The sequence below is a fragment of the Mirounga angustirostris genome, unplaced genomic scaffold (assembly GCF_029215605.1).
Source record: "Mirounga angustirostris isolate CCGP_5_RB_7025 unplaced genomic scaffold, mMirAng1.0.hap1 SCAF_4, whole genome shotgun sequence".
Lineage (NCBI taxonomy): Eukaryota > Metazoa > Chordata > Mammalia > Carnivora > Phocidae > Mirounga > Mirounga angustirostris.
Window position 1 is genome coordinate 29,699,688 of NW_026991712.1, and position 21,355 is coordinate 29,721,042.

The 21,355-nt window shown below is 37.7% G+C and overlaps 1 long non-coding RNA gene across 2 annotated transcripts in view; it reads left to right on the plus strand.

Annotated features, from left to right (window-relative positions):
- The window catches only part of LOC123858799 (uncharacterized), a 157,391-nt gene extending 140,186 nt beyond the window's left edge, over positions 1-17,205 (plus strand). For both annotated transcript variants that reach the window (XR_010410548.1, XR_006794234.2), the window contains exon 5: positions 17,109-17,205. This is a non-coding gene — a long non-coding RNA (uncharacterized LOC123858799). The remainder of the gene's footprint in view (positions 1-17,108) is intronic.
- The last annotated feature ends 4,150 nt before the right edge of the window (positions 17,206-21,355 follow it).

Below are 21,355 nucleotides of genomic sequence, written 5' to 3' on the forward strand. Positions count from 1 at the left end.
GGCAAAATGAGTCGTACTTTAGTCATCCAATCCCACAAGGCTGAGAGTAGCTTTTTAGAGAAACTTGCCATGTCAGGCATCTGGTGGATACATGTCTTGAATGTAGGTTGGATGGCTGGTTCTTAACCTTAGCTGTACACTAAAAACACCTGAGATGCTTTTAAACCTATCAATTCCTGCATCCGACTGCAGACCAATTAGATTCAAATTGGCTTGGATGGGAGGGCTCATGCATTTGGTATTTTTAAAAGTTTCCCTGATGATTCTAAAATGTCATCAGGAATTATCACAGGCTAGATGCTATAAAAGCACAGACACGAGGGAACACTGGTAGCATATTAAGCAATTTTTATTGGTTAACTCATCTGTGTTGAATCGCTTATCAGATTACACAGTCTGGGAAAAGACTCGGACAGTAGGCTAGGGTCAGGGTAGCATCAGAGCAGTGGAAAAAAAAAAAGTGTATAAAAAGGAGGACAGGCATTGACTTTAGTCCAATTTTTTCAAACCGCAAATTATTAGGGCACTGGAGTAGTTGCATAAACCATAGCTGATCAAGCAGAAGGAAATGGGTTACCCTGACCTTTTTTAATCTCCCAAATGTGGAATTCTTTTAAAATGATACTTTATGAAAACAATATTTTGCTAAAATGTTAAATCGAAAGTCAAGCTTAATGGTATGACACACGGTCTCTAGATCAGCATGATAAAGTTATCATAGCTTAATGTCCAATTATTACTTCTATATTAATAATTTAATTATTAATGTAATTAGGAGGCAGCATGAACTTGCAAGAGTACTAAAATGTATCTCTTTAAGGCTCTATGCCCAGGGGCACCTGGGTGACTCGGTCAGTTAAGCGTCTCCCTTCTGCTCAGGTCATGATCTCAGGCTCCCTGCTCAGCGGGGAGCTTGCTTCTGCTGCTCCCCCTGCTTGTTGGTTCTCTCTCTCTCTCAAATAAATAAATAAACCTTTAAAAAAAGGGGGGGCTATGCCCAATTTTCCTACATTGTTAGATCAAGTATGACTTCATCTTGCTTAAAATGTTGTTGGTACATTTCTTAATGCATTCTGACTGGTATTGTAGCTAGTTTAGTGTTCATCTTTTGTCTTCTACTTAGAAGCTCCTTGAGAGAAGCAATCATGGTATTGATCTTTGTATCCTTCATAAGGAACCGTCTTCAATTAGGGCATTTTAGTTTTATTTGTTGTATTAAGCTATGTCATTTAGGCATAAATTCTACTGCCAATAATAGTAAACCGTACCACAATGGCTTAAACAATGGGTTTATTTTTCTCTTATAGCAAGAAATCTAGATACAGGCAGTCCGAGGTTGGCATGGCTTCTCAAAGAAGCCGTTAAGGATACACATTCTTTTCATCTCTCTGCTTCTGCTATCCTGACTGTTTAGCTTGTCACCTCATGGATATTAAGATGGCTGCTACAGGGGCGCGTGGGTGGCTCAGTCGGGTAAGCGTCTGCCTTAGGCTCAGGTCATGATCTCAGGGTCCTGGGATCCATTCCAGAGTAGGACTCCCTGCTCAGCGGGGAGTCTGCTTCTTCCCCTCCTTCTGCCCCTCCCCCCACTTGTGCTCTCTCTTGCTCACTCTGCTCTCTCTCTCTCAAATAAACAAATAAAAAAATCTTAAAAAAAAGATGGCCACTACACCTAAGCATTACATTTTTTGCAGGCAAGAAGGGGACAGGTTCAAAAGGCTCAAAGGATCATTCTGTCCCAATCTCTCCTTTTAAAAAGCTTTTATGGAATCTCAGCCATTAACACTTCATTGGTTAGAACTGGATCCATGTTTATCCCTGGACCAATACCAGAAAATAATTAGGGAGAAAGGAATTATGGATTGGAGTTGAGTCAGACAGAAACATTCACGTAAGGTTTGATTCTAATTAGAACCAAAAGGAATGTTACCGATTATTTGGCACCTCCTCTGAGATCTGACAGATGAGAAAACTGTGGGCCAAAAATGTCTGAGATCTACAGCCAAGTAATGGCAGGACAGAGAATAAACTAAGATCCAGCTATCACCATTCCTAGGCCATTGAACATTCCATACATCCACATACAGATCATTAGAATGTCCTACATTAGAAGCTACGAGTCATTTCCAAAGAGAGAATTTAGAACATTGGAACTTTATTTCAGCTGTCTCCAAAAGAATCTTCTCCTTCCTATAAACATTCATAGCAACAAATGGAAAAACAGACTTTCCAGTCTCCCTTTGACTTAAAAGATGGCAAAATAAACTTCAAAATTTCGGGGAGACAGACATATCCTCCATAAGTTGTCCTCATGTTCTGTGTAATTTGGAAGGTTGTTTTTTAAAAGTCCTAATGCAAAACAAATTCATTACACAATGAAAATCCAAAAGTGGTAAAGAACAATTCCAGTGTTTTCTCTTTTCCCTTAGTATATACTACCATTGCTAATTTTTGCTAGGAAAAAAAAAATTAATTTATTGTTACTATCAAATGATCTCAATACCTTGACACCCCAAAAATAAGGTTTGTTAATTGTATGACATCTAAATAATCATCATTCCATAATTTTTCAGTTTCCCCAAATGACCAATCTTAGCTCTTTAGGTATGATAGCCACATTCCAGGAAAAAAAAAAATCTCCATTTCAACCAATGAATGTTCTACAATAGTTTCAATTATTAGTTCTCCATATCTATGATTTTTATCATTATGAGTAAATGCTGAATTAATGGTAGCTATTATTAAGTTTAGGTTAATATAAGTTCAACAACAAGACAATAGATATACATCTTTGAAATAGTAAAACAGGTTAAAACAAAAATCAATTATATTTTTATTAAGTTCAAACATATCTGGGCCTGGATTTCTGGGACTCGTAGTATTACATAATGGTATCATTACCCTTACACATATAGCATATATGTATTTAAACCATTCATCCACCTGCTGTCATGTACTACTTGAAGGATTTATTCAGCAATAACCTTGCTACCACCACAAACTCTGTTACGGAGAACGATTTCTATGAAAATTCTACTTCATAAGCTATCATTTTAAACAGGGAGGTACAGTAAAGAGATGTTTTATCATACATTTTGTAATAACCCTACATAGTTTTTCTAAGTCAATTTTAATCTGTTTGGGGTGTGTAGTTTATCGGTTATATTTCAGTTTCCATGGCGACAGATGCAATCATCACATACACATTCTGCAGCTGGGTAGACAGGCAGTCTCCTCTGAGACTTTAACTTGCAAATAAAGCAGTGTGTGAGTAAGAGGCAGGCATGCCTCCTCCAGTAGACTGAGCACACCGCACTTCTAGGATACCAATCTCAGGTGATAGCCAAAGCAAGGCTTCCAAACGCCACTTTTTCTCCAGCTTTCTCATCGAACAGTTGAGACATCTTTACCCAAGGCAGAAAGATACTTTCATTTCTGCTTTTAGAATCTGGGACTTAGGTTAAAATAAAACACAGTGGAAAACCGTACACTAAGTACCTGGTTCTCATCCATTTCTTAAGACTTCCTGTGTTTCTGAAGTGGAAATTTATAAAAATACAGTTCAGCTGTTCTGAAAATAAAACTCAGAGGATGATGAAAAATAAAGTTGTAGAAGTCACTGAAAAAGAAGACTTCAGTAACAAAAAATCCTTGAGTCCTTCATGATGTCCTGAAGTGAGATATCATGTATTGACTCAGTTTCAAAAAAAGATGCTTTATTTTTTTTGTTGTAGGAAATCTCAAATATACACAAAAATAGAAAATAAATGAACCTCTATGTACACATCTCTCAGATTCAGTTATTAGCAACATTCTGATACTTGTTTTATCTATAACCCCCCACATATTTTGATAGATATTAAAGGAAATCATGTCATTTCACACATATACATCTACTATGTCACCAAATGATAAGGATATTTTAAAAATAACAATTATGCTCTTATCTATAACACTTGAAGAAGAGCAATTAACTCCTTAATTTCAGAAATATTCTATTTTGAATTAATAATAATATGAAAAGAGATTGATGTTAACAGTTTTTATACATTATTTAGAAGACTTGTAAATAAATGGCTTCCATGAAAAATTATAAATAATTTATTGTTCCCATGGAGAACAAAATACTTAAAAATTTTTTTTATTCTATCCTAAATTTTTCTCTTCCTCTTTCTAGATGAGGCCCAATTTCTAGTCAGTTACTATCATTTTACAATAGTGTAGGGAATACCCATTGAAGAAGTTCATTTTAATTGAAATAACATTGGGAAATCTCTGATTCAGTCCTCAATTCCTCTTCAGTTGGCCCAGAAATCTGTGCCAAGAGGTTATCTTTCCCCATATGCCTGTGATTGCTTAAAACTACTATGTGTATGAAATCTATTTCATTAAAAGCCATTGATTAAGCTATTTCTCCATGAAAACCTTTCTCATGGATGACTAATGTTCCATTTGTTGAATGTGTCTTTCTTTCCCTGTCCACTTAACTTTTATGAAATTCCCTCTGATGTATTTCCTTATCTTTCCTGACTTATATATTTCTCTCTCCATCTGTGAATCTTTTTTTTTCTTTTTCTCATTTTTTTTCTCCTCCATTTTCATCTTTCATTTCCTTTCTAATCTCTGCCTCTCTTTTCTAGTTTTTATTTTTATTTTTTTTTAAAGATTTTATTTATTTGACAGAGAGAGATGCAGCGAGAGAGGGAACACAAGCAGGGGGAGTGGTACAGGGAGAAGCAGGCTTCTTGCTGAGCAGGGAGCCTGATGCGGGGCTCGATCCCAGGAGCCTGGGATCATGACCTAAGCTGACGACTGAGCCACCCAAGCACCCCTCCTTCCTAGTTTTTAAATGTGTTAACTATTAGGCAATATTCCCTATTCTTAATTTTAAAAATAGATGAGAAAAATATTTGGGGTTTGTCTAAAAGAAAATAAAATGGTTTTTTACTTCCCCCCCCTTTTTTAAATTGAGGTACCATTGACATATAACATGTCAGTTTTTGGTGCACAACATAATGATATGATATTTGTATATATTGTCTAGTTAACATTAATCAAAAATGGTTTTTCGCTTGACTTTCTTAGTAGCTCTCTTAGCATGTTTGTTTAGGATGTATATTTAGTCATTCTAATAGGTAGCTATCTATAGATTGCATGTTTATGAAAGATGGTTTCCAAATTCTAAGCAGCTTTGTAACTAGGAATTTTACTTACTCTCATGCCTCCTATGCTAATAGGATAAAGAAAAGTGTACAATGCCCTCATTTTTGGAAAAGGTCAATGGTTTAGAGTTTCAAAATGTCACTCAGCAGGTGGGTGCAGGCCCCCCATTGCTCAGTATTTACTTAGTAAATTTAAAGGTATTCCAATTGGATTCTGGCATTAAATACAGATTTTATGGGTCTTGTTAAAGCCTTACATCTGGAGGATGTCTTAGAGACAATACACTCTGAAAGTCCTTCGTTTTACTGGTTGGGAATTGAGACCGAGGGAGGCTAAGTGACTTCCAAGGGTGGCCTTTTAAGTGAGAAATGGGCTGAGAACTAGAACCTTAGTTTAATGACTACCAGTTCAGTACTTGCCCTACAATTTCCAAAAATAAGGGGTGATTACATGTTACTTGATGTGAGAAGACAGCACTCTCTCACATCAGTATAACCGCATTGTGAGTGTTTTTCCAGGGTGCCTGATGCTTTCACACTCTTTGACCCAGTAGGTCTAGAACATTAAAACACATTATAAGGACAGTTGGTTAGATCAAGAGGTACAGAAGATGGTTTAATCTGCTTTCATGCATGAATGCAGCCACAGTAGCCCCTCTTTTCTGAGGGAGATACGTTCCAAGACCCCCAGTGGTTGCCTGAAACCACAGATAGTATGGAATCCTATATATGCTATATTCTTTCCTATACACACACACCTATGATCAAGTTTAATTTATAAATTAAGCACAGTAAGAGATTACCAACAACAATAATAAAACAGAACAATTATAACAGTATACTCTCATAAAAGTAATGTGGATGTAATCCAAATATCTCGTACTGTACTCACCTTTCTTTTGTGATAATGTGAGATGATAAAATGCCTACATTGATAAGATGAACCGAAGTGAATGATACAGGGTTTGTGACATAGCGTTAGGCTATTACTGGTTTTCTGATGGTAAGTCAAAAGGAGGATCATCGGCTTCCAGCTGACCGTGGGTAACTGAAACAATGGAAAGCAAAACCACAGATGGGATGGGGGGTGGGGGGACTGTAATGGTATCTTACTAGGAGTAAGTCAGGCCACACTTGCAGGGGAATTTCAAAATAAGAAACTCCTCACTAATCAAACAGGAAATACCGGAATAATTTTCTAAAACAGCATTCAAATTTGCATCTGTGAAAGGGAAAGGATGTCCATTCTTTCCTTTATCTTCAATGATCTAATGTATTTATTGGCTTCATAGAGTCCCTGTCATTTTTGTTCTGTTTCATTAATAAGTTCCCAAGGAATATGTCACTTGCTCTAATTAATGATGAAGTATAAATGGGTACACATGTCACATTCTAATTGTGATTAAAAGTGCCTTCATAATAACAGTGATAAAGAAGATAAGAACACACATGTCCTAAATAATTAATTGATTTAATTCCAATGCCTTTTGCTTTCCAGAAACAACTTCAGGAAATGTGTTTGGTTTTTCAACTCCTAAAGGGATGGCCTATATTTTAAGGCATTGTTAGCTTTATTTATATTTCTCTCACATATTTTTAAAATTGTTAGCCTTATTTACATTTATGTTTAAAATACCCTTTTTAGGGGGTGCTTGGGTGGCTCAGTTGGTTAAGCATCTGCCTTCGGCTCAGGTCGTGATCCTGGGGTCCTGGGATGGAGCCTGCCATCAGGCTCCTTGCTCAGTGGGTAGTCTGCTTCTCCCTCTCCCTCTGCCTCTCTCCCTGCTTGTGCGCTCTCTCTCTCTCTCAAATAAATAAATTAAATATTTTTTAAAATAAATAAAATACCCTTTTTATGACACACAACTTTACTGAAGGAATACACTATTAACCACTTATTGTAGGTTGGAATTAGAAGTACTAATGAAAAACCACTGTCCTTCATTCTGTGTGTCTAATGAGAAAAATAAATAAGTAAATATTAGAAATGTCACTTTGGTGAGGTTATTAACAACCTTAAATTATAGGGAGGTTCCTCTAAAGGGCAAAAAGGATGATAAAACATGTCTTGGAATGGCTTCATAGTTTAAGCAAACAGCATAGCCAAAAAAGAAAAAAAAATGTCCCACCCAACCGGAAATTGTAAGAACAACTTAAACTATTCCAGAGAAATAGACTGTTTCAATAAAATGTTAGGGAGAAAAAAATCAGCCCACAGCATCAGTTGAATTTTGACTGAGACAGTCAAAGATTTGGTCTGGAAAAACACAATACTGAGAAATCTAAAATTCTTAAAGAGCATTGGAAATGCAGCCCCTAGGAAAAATAATGGAGGCTAATGCATAAAAATAAGGATACTGATCATATGTTGTAATTCAGTCTTTCTTTCCTCACATTAAGCTTTAAGTATAACATTGTACAGTCACAATGTAGCTAATTGATTTATTCCAATATTATTAAAATGTACTCACTTAGAACACATACTTCCAGATCTCTATCTTCACATCTAACTTATGCTGTGAACTAATAAAATGATTTCTGCAAAAATATTTCCCAACATCCTGAAAAAAGTTTTTAACTTGTAGCAGCTTTTCTCTAACTATAGTAATCAAATAACAACCAAAAAAAATGAATGGTTTGTAGTCATAGGAATTAATATAACTGAAAGAACTGGGAACTTCAAAGTCAGTTTAAATATTTGCATCCTAGTTCCTGGTCAATGACCTTGGATAAATTATTTATCTTTTCTGAGCCTCCGTTTTCCCTATTGATAAAGTGAGACTAATGATAATTACCTTATTGGGTCTCCTTTACCACCCACACAAGATTACATATATCTTGGCTTGGTGTGTTGTAGATGTTTAATTAATGTTTGTTTCTTCCATTTTTATGATTAGGATAGAATCTGAATTAAAAGCTGGATATCTTGGGTGCCTGGGTGGCTCAGTCATTAAGCGTCTGCCTTCGGCTCAGGTCAAGATCCCAGGGTCCTGGGATCGAGTTCCACATCGGGCTCCCTGCTCAGCGGGAAGCCTGCTTCTTCCTCTCCCACTCCCCCTGCTTGTGTTCCTGCTCTCCCTATCTCTCTCTCTGTCAAAAAAAAAAAAAAAAAAAGCTGAATATCTTAAAATGTAGGCCAGTGTTCTTTTCCCATAGATTACACAAATTGCTGCAATAAACTGGAGCCCCTCTCCCCCCTTACCCACACCAAGAAGGTTGGAGAATAAAGGCTTGTATAAGAAAAAAAAGAAACCTTTTTTCTTCTTTTTTCTAAGTTTTTTTTTATTTATTTCAGTAGTGTTCTTTTTTTAGTTTAATTTTATTATGATAGTCACCATACATCATTAATTTTTGATCTAAGTCAAATTCCTCATATCAGTGAGATCATATGATAATTGTCTTTCTCTGACTTATTTTGCTTAACATAATACCCTCCAGTTCCATCCATGTCATTGCAAATGGCAAGATTTCATTTTTTGATGGCTGCATAATATTCCATTGTATATATATACACCACATCTTCTTTATTCATTCATCTGTTGATGAACATCTAGGCTCTTTCCATAGTTTGGCTATTGTAGACATTGCTGCTATAAACATTGGGGTGCAGGTGCCCCTTTGGATCACTACATTTGTATCTTTGGAGTAAATACCCAGTAGTGCAATTGCTGGGTCATAGGGTAGCTCTATTTTCAACAGAAAAAAAGAAACCTTAATCAATTTTAGCATATTTAGATAGACAGCATGATAAGCAAGAAGACCATGTGCAAATCAAATATGGAAATGGATGCTTCAGATTTTTGTATCTCCAACACTGAGTGTATCATAAGAATCTTGGTGGGAACACAAGTACTCTAACACACAGTGTGGTGTTCAGCATTGCTATTTAAAGATGTTTTCTTGTATGTTTCAAACTTTCTCAATGAAGCCTGGTATTTTTCCTGATTCTTAATAACTTGATTCTCATAATGTATAATGTTGAAACATTTATTTTACAAAATATATCAGTAATAGTAAAGGACAAGTGAGCATTTGTATAGAACACCCCCACATTTTGGTTAAATTTTAACAAGATAGGCTGTTTTCAGTGAGCTGTCTGGAAATATGTTTTTACAAAACTCAGAATGAGCTAGGCAGGAGCTATCTCAAATATATTTACTTTTATTTAACAACTCCATTAGTGCTTGGATGTAATATTGTCAAGTCAAGGGCGCCTGGGTGGCTCAATCGGTTAAGTGTCTGTCTTTGGCTCTAGTCATGATCCTGGGGTCCTAGGATCCAGCCATGTGGGCTCCCTGCTCAGCAGGGAGTCTGCTTCTCTCTCTCCCTTCACCCCTCTGCCCTTTTCCCCTGCTCATGCTCTCTCTCTCTCAAATACATTAAATCTTTAAGAAAAAATTGTCAAGTCAAAGGATTTTCCCTCTTATTTTGTATTTACTTAGTTTCTAGAGTGCTCTAAAATTCCACTATTTGGGGTGCATGGGTGGCTCAGTTGGTTAAGCAGCTGCCTTCGGCTCAGGTCATGATCCCAGGGTCCTGGGATTGAGCCCCACCTCGGGCTTCCTGCTCAGTCGGGAGCCTGCTTCTCCCTCTCCCTCTGCCTGCCGCTCTGCCTACTTGTGCTTTCTCTCTCTGTCTGTCAAATAAATAAATAAAATCTTTAAAAAATAAATAAATAAAAATAAAATAAAATAAAATTCCACCATTTTGGCAGCAACTGGGTACACTTAAATTTTCAATCCTTGTCCTATGATATGAAAGGGCAGAGTCACTGAAGATGGCCACTTTTCCTTAAGAAGTCATGTTTTGAGAAGACGGAACTATCCTAAAAAGCAAACTGAAACTTCATATTTACTGCACACTGTCACTCATACATTCCCACATGAGATTTGTATTTTCATTTTCTTTCCAGACTTATCTTTAAGAGCTTGGCTTTACATTTACTGTCTTCTTTTTATAGGTCAGGAAATTCTAACTTAAATACATGAAAAGTTAAATACATGAAAAAAAAACAGCTTGATTGGAACAAGGATGTACTGGAAACCCTGTCTGCTGACTTCAAAAACATGCTCATAAAATCTACACTGTATTTCTGAAAGATACATATATATATATATATATATATATATATATATAATATATGTGTTTCCCCCCCTAATAGGAGCTCATCCTCTAGGGTAGAAAACAAAAATTGCCATGCCAAATGAAGAGGAGGCTGACTCTGATTTCCATTCTTCCATCTACCCACTCTTAGTAATTCCATGTACTCCAAAAACTTCAGTCCTCCCATTTATTCACCTTGCAACCCTTACTTTAACCTATCTCTTGAATTCAATTTCCAAACCCATATTGCTAATTTCTGACATTACTGAGTCTCAATATGACCAAACTGAATGCTCCTTCTACAGAAATAATTTTCCCTTCCAAACTGTCCTAAAATCACTCTTGATCTTTTCCTTCTTCCTCTTCCCCCACAACCTGTCAGTTATATAATCCTATTAATTGTTTAATTGATTCAGTCCTTAAATAGTTCCTGGATGTATGCTGTGCCCCCTGAGGTAAAATCTGCCCCAGGCACAGGCCTGGGAGCCAAGAATGTCAAAATAAGTCCCTGTCCTCTAAGCTCACAGTGAATGGATTTCAAATTTTTATTTAATGTCTTTCACATCCAACAATTTCTTTCCATTCCCACTGCCAATATTTTAATCCAATTTATCATCTTGTCAGGATCAGCCCCTTGCCTGAGTTTCCTAGCTGCTGTCTGTCTGCTTCTATTCTCCCTGCTTACCCCCAGCCTGAGCTCCCATCCCTTATGCTCTAACTGCTCTTTTCACTACCGACAGAAGAATCTTTCTGAACCCTGCTTTGCAATACTGCTTCTTTGCTTGTATGTCTTTGATGGCTGCTATTTGCTGGCAGAACCATGTTCAAACCTATTAGCCTGTTTTTTAAGGATCTCTATAATCCTTTGCTCCTTTTGTTCAGCCTTATTTCCCATCATAGGAAAACTTGATCCTCAGATTCCCTCCATTGGAATCACATAGACATCTTATTAAAAATATAGACTTCTTGTCCACCAGTGAATCAATTTCATGTGCTGCATCTAAAAAATTGAAAAGCAATCCCCAACATCTGGCAGCTGCCCTGGTATTCATAGGTAGGCCATGGTATTCTCCTGTTGAGCCCAAGCAATTTCACAGAACACCAGCTTCAGACAAGGCCACTTGGTGCCCATGATAACCAATCTGTAATCAAGTGTCAGCACAGACAAATACAGGAACAGTGCCCAAACCACAAAAGTGGCCAAATACTCCTTTTCCTGAATGGTATGATTGATTGCTGTTTCTTTACTAATTATGCTTACTGTATCGCTTGGTTTCTTCCATCTTCTAGGTAAGAGTTATTAAGATACCCAATCACAGAATTACCCCTTCTTTTTGACAGCATCTAATGTAGAGCAAAGCCCTGTTTCCTTGGACCCTCCCCCAAATTACTAGCAAAAGCCCAAATATTATAGTCCTTTTTTTAAAAAAAAAGATTTATTTATTTATTTTAGAGAGAGAGTGAGCAGGGGTAGGGGCAGAGGGAGAGGGAGAGAAATCCTCATGCAGATTCCCCACTAAGCACAGAGTCAGACCCAGGGACTCAGGGCTCGATCCCAGAACCCTGAGATCATGACCTGAGCCCAAATCAAGAGTCAGCAGCTTAACTGACTGAGACACCCAAACATCCCTATAGTAAATCTTTTCTAACACCCTCTTACTAAGAGACCACATGGTTCTCCCTCTTTGTAATGATCAATAAACCCAGTCTCTTTCAACTGCTGGTGTGTTCTTGGTGGTCTTTGGCTGGAGGGTATTGACAGGTCATGTGAATTCTCATTTTATTGCACTCCTCAAGTGAATCCAGAGTGGAGACCAAGAACCACTACTACAACCAAACTGTTCTCTATTTTTTGTCCTGTAAAGAAGTCATATACATTATTACTTATCTAAAACTTTTCTATCCTTCAAAGCTAACTTATGGCCCCCTTCATCACCGAGGGCCCCTTGACCCTGCCATCCCACATCATCTGCTCCTTCGCTGAACTCCTACAAGAGACGCCCATTTGGAACCAAATACAGCATATTGCATCGCTCCTTATCCTTTAACATTGCATGGCCTTCCTCTCCTTAAAAGCGACGGCTCCTCAACCTCAGACTTTCCAGAGAAAAAAATCAGTTCTAATCGCTATCAAAGAAGAATCTTCTTGAACCCTGTTTTGCAATGTGTCTTCTTTGTTCACACTGCTTTAGTGGTTGTTGTTTCTGGCAGAATTCAGTTCAAATACCTCAGCCTGTGATGAATGAGCAAGCTGGGACTGTTCAACGTCAGGCCCTTCAAGGCAAAGTTGGAGAGTGAGTTCCAGAAATGTCAGGTCTCTCTGCTGGGGCCAAATCTAGAAAGTAGCACCCAGAAAGGGCTTAAAGGCCAAACAGGATAGGTAAAAACATTGCTGAGCCTGCAGTAGGAAGGTAACAAATAAATGAAGAAAATGAATGAAAAGGAATTAATGTATCTTGTGCTCCTAGCAGAATTATTTATCATCAGACATGTTTGAACAGTCCTACATAATGATTTTATTTCTTTTTGATGTTTTCTCTATCTTTTTAGAGAAAGCATGCATATGATAACAGGTGTTTTGTTTGTTTGTTTGTTTGTTTGTATTTTGTGAAGACCCTTTTTTACTTCCATGTATTTATTCCTTTATTCATCACATTTTCCATGGTGAGGCACTGTGCTAGGGACTAGTGATACAAAATTGATCAAGAAAGACAGGTCCCTGCTCTCATTAAAAGCCCATGATTCATTGGATGGAAATAGATAATTAAATATTAAATTACTCTAAATTGTGTTAGCATACAAGGGCTATGGGACTACTTGGGATGGACTCCGGGAAGAAACAACTTTAAATGGACACCTAACAGATTAGGAGTTAGTCATTTTATAGAATTGTAATGAATCATTTAATATATATGTGAAGGTTTTTTTTAAAAAATACACTTTATGCTATTTGCTTAAACGATAGATATCAAGGTTTAAGAAGTTATTTTCTAAGGTCTTACCACCCTTCAATATGCTCTGACAACCGCTAGCTGCCTTCTTTTAAGATACTTCATTTTTGTGTCTCCAACATTTGTGTTCTTTTTTTTTTAAAGATTTTATTTATTTATTTGACAGAGAGAGACACAGTGAGAGAGGTAACACAAGCAGGGGGAGTGGGAGAGGGAGAAGCAGGCTTCCCACCGAGCAGGGAGCCCAATGTGGGGCTCGATCCCAAGACCCTGGGATCATGACCCGAGCCGAAGACAGACGCTCAATGACTGAGCCACCCAGGCGCTCTCATGTTCTTTATCTATGTCCTTTTATATGAGTACAACTTCTTCTTCTTCTTCTTCTTTTTTTCTTTTGAGAGAGAGATAGAGTGAGAGGCAGAGAGAGAATCTTAAGTAGGCTCCATGCCCAGCGCAAAGCCTGACCTGGGGATCCATCTCACGACCTTGAGATCATGACCTGAGCTGAAATCAAGAGTCAGTTGCTTAACCTACTGAGCAATCCAGGCGCCCCATGAGTACATCCTTCTGTTCTAAAGAGTGTTCTGTGTTGGAAGATCTTATGAAGCTTTCTTTGGTATGAAATATCACTTATGGCATAGTGTCAGATCAAAAAATGGATTCTCCACTGGGAAATAGCTTGACACATCATGGGTACTATCTTTAAACATTCCTGGGAGCTGCCACTGTTTATGTGTATTGTTGTTTAATTACTTTTTTCCTAATATTATACAGACTACATGGGTAGCAAATGACAGAAAGGCAGGGTCCATGTCGATCTTATCTATGGCAGCATGTCCTCCCAACACCTAGCACCATTTCTTGCACCACATCATAATTCCCATAGTATAAAGAAAATGGATAATGCACCTTTGCAAAAATTGGAGAGAATATAACCAATAGTATAGAGAGGCAGAAGAGGGTAGAAAAAAATAACCCAGAGGGCTTTGAATCTCACTACAGACAAGATGGTGGCATTTGAAATGATTCACATATAAGGATCCAAAATTCTTGTGGCTTCAGAGAAGGTACACAGAAATATGTCCACATATACTCACATTTCAAATAAGAACCTGTGGTTAGAGGAGGATTATTGAATGAGACATGATCCTTTCCTTAAGAACCTACAGTCTAGCTGAGGAGAAAAGGCTCAAGAACAAGAAACAACCTGGTAGCAATTAAGTGCTAGGCAGGAGGTGCGGAGAGTCTGAGCTTGACAGAGGCAGAGAGAATGGTGAGGAGAAAGAATATTCTTTTGGAATTTAGAGTTATATCCTTTTATATGCTTGCCCATGTCAATCTGTCCCTTTAGAAATATAAGTTCCTAGAGGGTAGCAACCATGTCTATTTAATTGCCTGAATTCTGATAACTAGGACAATTTCCACATCGAATGTCATACAGTCTCCCAAACTATGAGGTAATTCTAGCTTCTCTGTAGCTGCCCCCAATAAGGTCATTCACCTGCATCCTCTACTAACCTTTGGGGTTAAACTCTTATGTACTAACTTTTCCAAAGTGTGCCAATTTTGCTGGCCCTCCAGTCCTTCAGCCTTGATGTGCTGACTCTCAAGACCTGTGCCTATATTTTCTTCTTCTAACAGACCTACTTAAACCTGATATACTCCTGTCTAGTCTTCTTGCTGAAGTGAATTCCTGGCCTTATCCTTTCCAGGATAGAGTGTCTGTTATCACTCCTGCCTCCTTGAACCACTTATCTGCACAACAAATTAACTCAAAATTTAGTGGCTTAAAACAATGTGCATTTGTATCCTGCACAGTTTCTCAGGATCAGGAATCTGGGAGCAGCCTAGGTGAGTATTTGTGGTACAGTCACTCATGAGGCTGCATTCAAACTGTCAGCTGGGAATCTCGTCATCTAAAGGTTTGAATGGGGCTGGACGATCCACTTCCAAGCTTACTCACACGGCTGTTGGCAAGAGGCCTCATCTCCTTGCCACATGTACCTCACCAAAGGATTGCTTATGGTAGTACAGCTGGCTTCCCCCAGAGAGAATGATCTGAGAGAGAGAAAGAGAGAGAGAGGACTATATTGCCTTTTATGATACACATTGTTAGTTCCACCTTATTCTGCCCATTGAAAGCAGGTCACTAAGTCTAGCCCATACTTCATGGAAAGAGATGACACGAGGATGGGAATACCAAGAGGTAGGGACCATTGGGCGTTGTTCCAGAGGCTGCATATGATACCCTTTTATAAAGTGACTTCTCCGTTCTTCATCTAAAGTAGTTACCTTAGTTTTATCATATGTTTATTAACTTCCTCATGGAGTTAAAGTGAATTTTAATGTGTTTGTCTGCAAAGCTATATGAAGTTAATATTTTATACATTAGCATCAAAATAAGAGTTCCCCTTTCTCCTACTGACAGATTTCACCCTTTTGAGAATGAAAACTTACTTGTCTTTTCCCCTGATATTGTCTTCCACTAATTGCTGTAGATTACCATTCCTTGCTTTTTTTGATTTGTAAGTCTGTCGGGAAAACAACACAAAGCATTCCTTAAACTCACAATGTCAAGAAGCAAATAGAGAATGCTTTCTCCTCCTTACTGCCAACTGGAAATATTCATATCTAAATCCTTTGCCACTTAGTCAACAAGCCAAACCCAATTCACTATAAAAGTGAACATTTGCCAAACATTTTCTTCATCTACTTATACCAAATAAATAAAGACCTGTATTAATGTGAGCACTGGTTTATTTCATAAATAATTGAAATAACTCAGGGCTTGAGTCTTCAGAGTTTAGAGGAAGCAAGAACCCAGCAACTAAAACATAAGCTGCCATGGCTTGATTCTGGGCAAGTTTCTTTTAAACCAGGTATAAATCGGAAATTGGCAGTCAAGGTCATAGCCTCTGTCATGTAAGAGTTTACAGTTGGTGAACATGTTAGAGATTGGATCCTGAACCCATACCTATTGTTACTAAGAAAGCAAAAACTGGTCTGGTAACCCCCTTCTTGCCTTTAAGGAAGGAACAGATACTCTTTTCATATATGGATGCCTAGTTCAGCATCACTGAAAAGATTGTCTGAAGAAGGAATGATGCTACAATACCCATGATGGGATGCTTGGGCAGAACTCTCTTGCATTCATAGATTTGTACATAGATTCTTGGTCATGTGGATGAAGAGAATGAAGACAGGACTATATTCCCAGTCTCAGTTCCACCACAGCTGTGTTAATTTTCAACAGCACCTCTGTGCAGATTTGTTTTAATGGCTAAAGTGTGTTAAAATACTAGTAAAAGGGTTGGCACATGAGCATTCAGGAAATATTGATTCTACTTCCTTTTGTGTCCTATCAAAATGTGCTGAAAGTAACTCTGCCAGGGAGCTTTTTCATATAGCTATTGCCTCGTTTCTGGCTCTGCTGGTAGATGTGGGTGTGAAGGGAAGTTTCTCTACCTTCTGCATGCAGGACATTATATTGTTAACTATATTCTGAACACTTAAGAGAAAATTGAGCTGAATATTTAAGTACTCCCTGAAGTCAATGCACGATTTAGGAAATTATGTATATTAGAATGTTATGTTGCAACATGATACATTAAGTCCCAGTGAAGCTGTGGTTCCCAATTCAGACTGTATTAAGTTTCTCTGTTTAAATTTTATTATAGTGTAGATCATCAATACCAAGTGAATCAAGCCAACTGTGAAAGCATCACTAATACGAGAAAAACATTTTAATGTATCAAGAAACCACTCTGAAATTTTTCACAAAATACACCACTTATTTCAGGGAAATTTGCTGGAAAGTTGCTAATGTTGAATTTTGTATTTTATTTATGTTTACCAAATGCTTTGCAATCACCTTTATTTCCCATCTCCCAAGACTTTTGATAAAGGATCAAGCCAGACTACCAACTTGGAGAAGCGATTTTGCCGAGGTCGAAGGCTCCATTACACCATGCTCCAATTGAAAACAGGTAATTGGGTCTACAATATTTTGTAGAGGTCCTCTACTATTAAAATAGCCAAGCTATAGTCTTGAAGCTTTTCTCACTCTGTCTCCCATTAATTGAAAACTGTAATATCTCCCAGATCTCCTTCACTTTGCCCACAGAGCCAGGAAGAAGAATCAGCACACTCTTTGCATCTTCTACTTTTCCAAGCCACTTTACTGTTCCAACTTTTACTCAACTACTTTTCCTAGTAGAACTTTATATAATTCTCTTCTTGTCATATCATCTTGGCTTCCTTGTCACATCTATGCTTGATATATATTTTTAAAAGATTGCATTTATTTATTTGAGAGAGAGAGAGAAAGAGAGTGCACACGCATGAGTCAGGGAGGGGGAGGTACAGAGGGAGAGGGAGAAGCAGAAGGCCTGCTGAGCTGGGAGCCCAATTTGGAGCTTGATTCCAGGACCCCAGGATCATGACGTGAGCCAAAGGCAGATGCTTAACCAACTAAGCCACCTAGGCACCCCGTGCTTGATATATTTTTAAACAATATCCCAACCATGCTCAGTATTCTTCATCTCACACTACCCAAATTCACAAAGGCTTGATATATAAATCATGGTTCAGATTTTAAATTTATGATGATAAATGTGATTATGAAGGGAACACAATTACTCATGTTGAAAATGAGTCCATTTTATCACTGTAGACCAATTTATGAGACAGCCTCAGGAGAATCAGAGGTCACTTGGTGAACATAGAAGCAGAGTGAACAAAGTTAATTAGATGATATTCCTAGTTAATGCCTTTAAGCTATGATTGCTTGATGCCCCTCTTCACTAAAGACCATGCTGCTAAATAGACGGGGTTTTTGACTAGTTTATAGGAGACAATGCTTTGTAACTATATTGAAGGCACACAAAGCTTCTATAGTACATTTTGTCTTCCTCTTAATAGGCCCCATGCAGACTTGAAAACATGGGATATATTCTATAGCTATAGCCTGCCTTTTCTTTACTAAAACGTAACATGATTAATTAGCCATTCTTACAGTCATCTTGATAAATCTTGGGTATTCTCGTATCACCTTAAATATCCATTTACAAATAACCACATCTATGGATGATTATATCATGTTATTTTTCCAGAATTAATCATGAAACGGTGTTTAGACCCCTCTTGTGTCCCACTTCATGTTCTCTCAAAGTTCTTCTAGCCCAGGTGTTATTATGAGAATCTGTTGTACACAAGTATAACGAGACAGCACCTTGCCTCTACTGTAATTTCTTGCTTTCTACATCAGGGACTTCTTGCTGTAGTACCTGAGGGAACCTGTTGAGCTAGATTTTGACTCACACACAAACTTGGAAGTGCGAGGGTATTAATACAATGCAGGACAAGAATCAGTAGAGAAATAGTCCCCTCTTCCATCCCCTTGAGTGGGCCATTCTGAGGTATGCTCTGCACATTTCCTCAGACTTTCTCCATAAGATAAAATCACATTGGTTGATTTGGCGTATCTCTTCAACAGAATGTATTTTTTTTCTCAATTGAAAAGTGTAGGACTAGGGATATTTTAGCTATGTCCATTTTTACACCGGCAAGGAGACATGCCTTCATGACTTTCAGAAGTATTTTATCAGCTCCCGAATTAATTTTCCAGAATATTTAAACCAATCAAAATATATTTGGACAATAAAAAAAAAACACTGCATGAGAAAAATAAGTAAATCAAATGTTATACTGTCTCTCTGATTCTCTTCTGTTCAATGTTTTAGAGTAAAGAAGTGAAAAACTGGAGATTTGCCCTTAGAAATTAAGTATTTTTCTCTTTTTAATTGATGGAAACATGGAAACTAGCCACAAAATAAAATTACTCTATTATAAATATAAAAAGTATAAAAGCCCTAGTACATGACTGTCTTTTAATTTGCTTCAAGATGATTTCCCATTTAATATCTTCCCTTAAATATTGATACAAAATCAGAGGTCAGCCCAACATCTTGGCAAAGCTAAGAAATTATACATTAAATGAAATATGCAAACACTTATTTTTGTTTTCTAATCTTAATTCAGAGAAGATGGGAAATACAAGTATTCAGTCCCCAAAGAAATATTAACTCTTCAAATTGGGCTGCTTTGGAATAAAAAGTCTTACATGTGTGCCCTGTGAACTTAGTTAATATAACTATGAGTGCTGTAATTTCTGCATTTCCTGATTTGTACTAAAATTGCAAGTATATTAGTTTAATATTTTATTGGGGTTTTGGAAGACTGTTCTTGAAATTTTCAAGGTATAGGGTTGTCATTTCTCTGGAAGGAAAAATCCAGCATCTGACAATAATTCTGTGTAATCTTTTACTTGGACAAAGACTCTGATTGGTTATAGTCATGGCTTTTCCTCACACACAAATTGAACAATTTCACAAATAAAGAGATTTATTCTTCTCTCTTTTGTTCAAAATAACAAAACTATACATAATATCCTCTCTTTTGTCTCTGTCCTAGATCCACTAAAGTACTAGGTCTAATCCCAGGCACCCTGATTAGTTTCCCAGTCGCCATAGTTACTGTTAAAAAGGGAGAGTTTTTATCTGAACACTCAGATTGTGCTTAATGCTTTGCAACCACTCCACTGACCTTATTCTTTCTTCTCTGTGTTGTCGTTTGTTATTTTTATTTGTTTTTGTGGCCCTACACATCCACCAGCCACTCTGTTATTGACTGTTGACAAAAGTCTACTCAAGTAATAAACCTTATCAAAATTCTAAAATATTTTGTGGAAATAACACATTTATATTCCGATGCATGGACTAGCCTATAACCCTTGAACACAATTAATATAATTTTATTTTCACATGGTTATAAGGAATGGTAAACTTCTAGTTTATTATTTTTCATAGTAACATTCATGGACCTTAAAATTTAGGTATATTGCTGACATTACCTGGAAACTTGCTGGAAATAAAAAAATCAATCAAAATCTCAAGAAAGTAGGCAGATGATCATATAATTATCAATGTCTGAGGAGCTAGCATTCACTGAGCACTACTTGTCAGGCATCTATGGCAAAGACTAACTAGGCCTCTCGATCATTCCCTCTCCACTGGGTCATTTCCATCAACATGCTGTAGTGTATTGCCTCCTTCAAAAAATCATTTGTGCCTTTTCCCTCAAGCTACCTTCTTTTCCTCTACTTCTTTTTGTAGAAAACATCTTAAAAGCGTATATACTCACCATCTTCACTTTCTTGTCTCCTATTCCTATTTTTAAACCCCTCTAATCAGGCTTTCCTTCCTCCACTGCATTGAAAAAAACACTCTTCAAGGTCACTAATTCTTGCTGAATCCAGGGGTCTAACCTCAGTCTTCATCGTATTGTACTCTTCCCAGCATTTGACAGTAGTTGATCAAACCTATTTCTTGAAAACTTTCTTCTTTTAGCTTCAGAAACATCATACACCTGTTTTCCTTCCTGTGTAACTGCCACTTCCTTTTCCCTAGCTGCCCTTACTCTTCTTGGCCTCTGAATTTTTAAGATCCCCAAAGATTGCTCTTCACTGAAAGTTTAAGATTTCTTTATTACTGTTTGTATAGAACTCTGGACTCTGTAAGTATAGAGATCCTGATTCCCAAAGAGAGAACATTTCTTCCAGGGGATATAGCAAGAATCCAACTGAGCCAGAGTCCAGTTGAGCTACTGCCTGGGCACTTCTGGCTCCTTGTGTCCTATGACCAGTCAGCAAGGTAGAGTTGCCAAGAGGATCAAGAGGAGGTAGGGCTGGTTGGAATATGTGTGGAGCCCAGGCAATCCACTTGCATGACCCTGGGTATTCCCTTGCCCAGTTCTGATGATAAATTGACAAATGCAGTAACTCTAGCCAGAGAAAGGCATGGTAATCGGTGCTTTAGATACCTCAGAGAAAAGGGTCTGTGTCATGCCACCAGGTAAACCATTGAGATGACAAGAGATGACAGCTGAGGGGGAGAGGGTCTAGAATGCATAGTAGAGGAAGGAGATGACCAGTGTTAGTTGTGGCCCTGTAACCAGCTACAGTAGAGAGAACTCTAGCTTGTCTCATTAACCTTCCCTTTCCAAACTTCTCCCAGGAAGAAAGGCTCATGTGGAAACTATGCAGAGATGGAGGGGCACAAGGGGTGAATTGTTGTAGATATC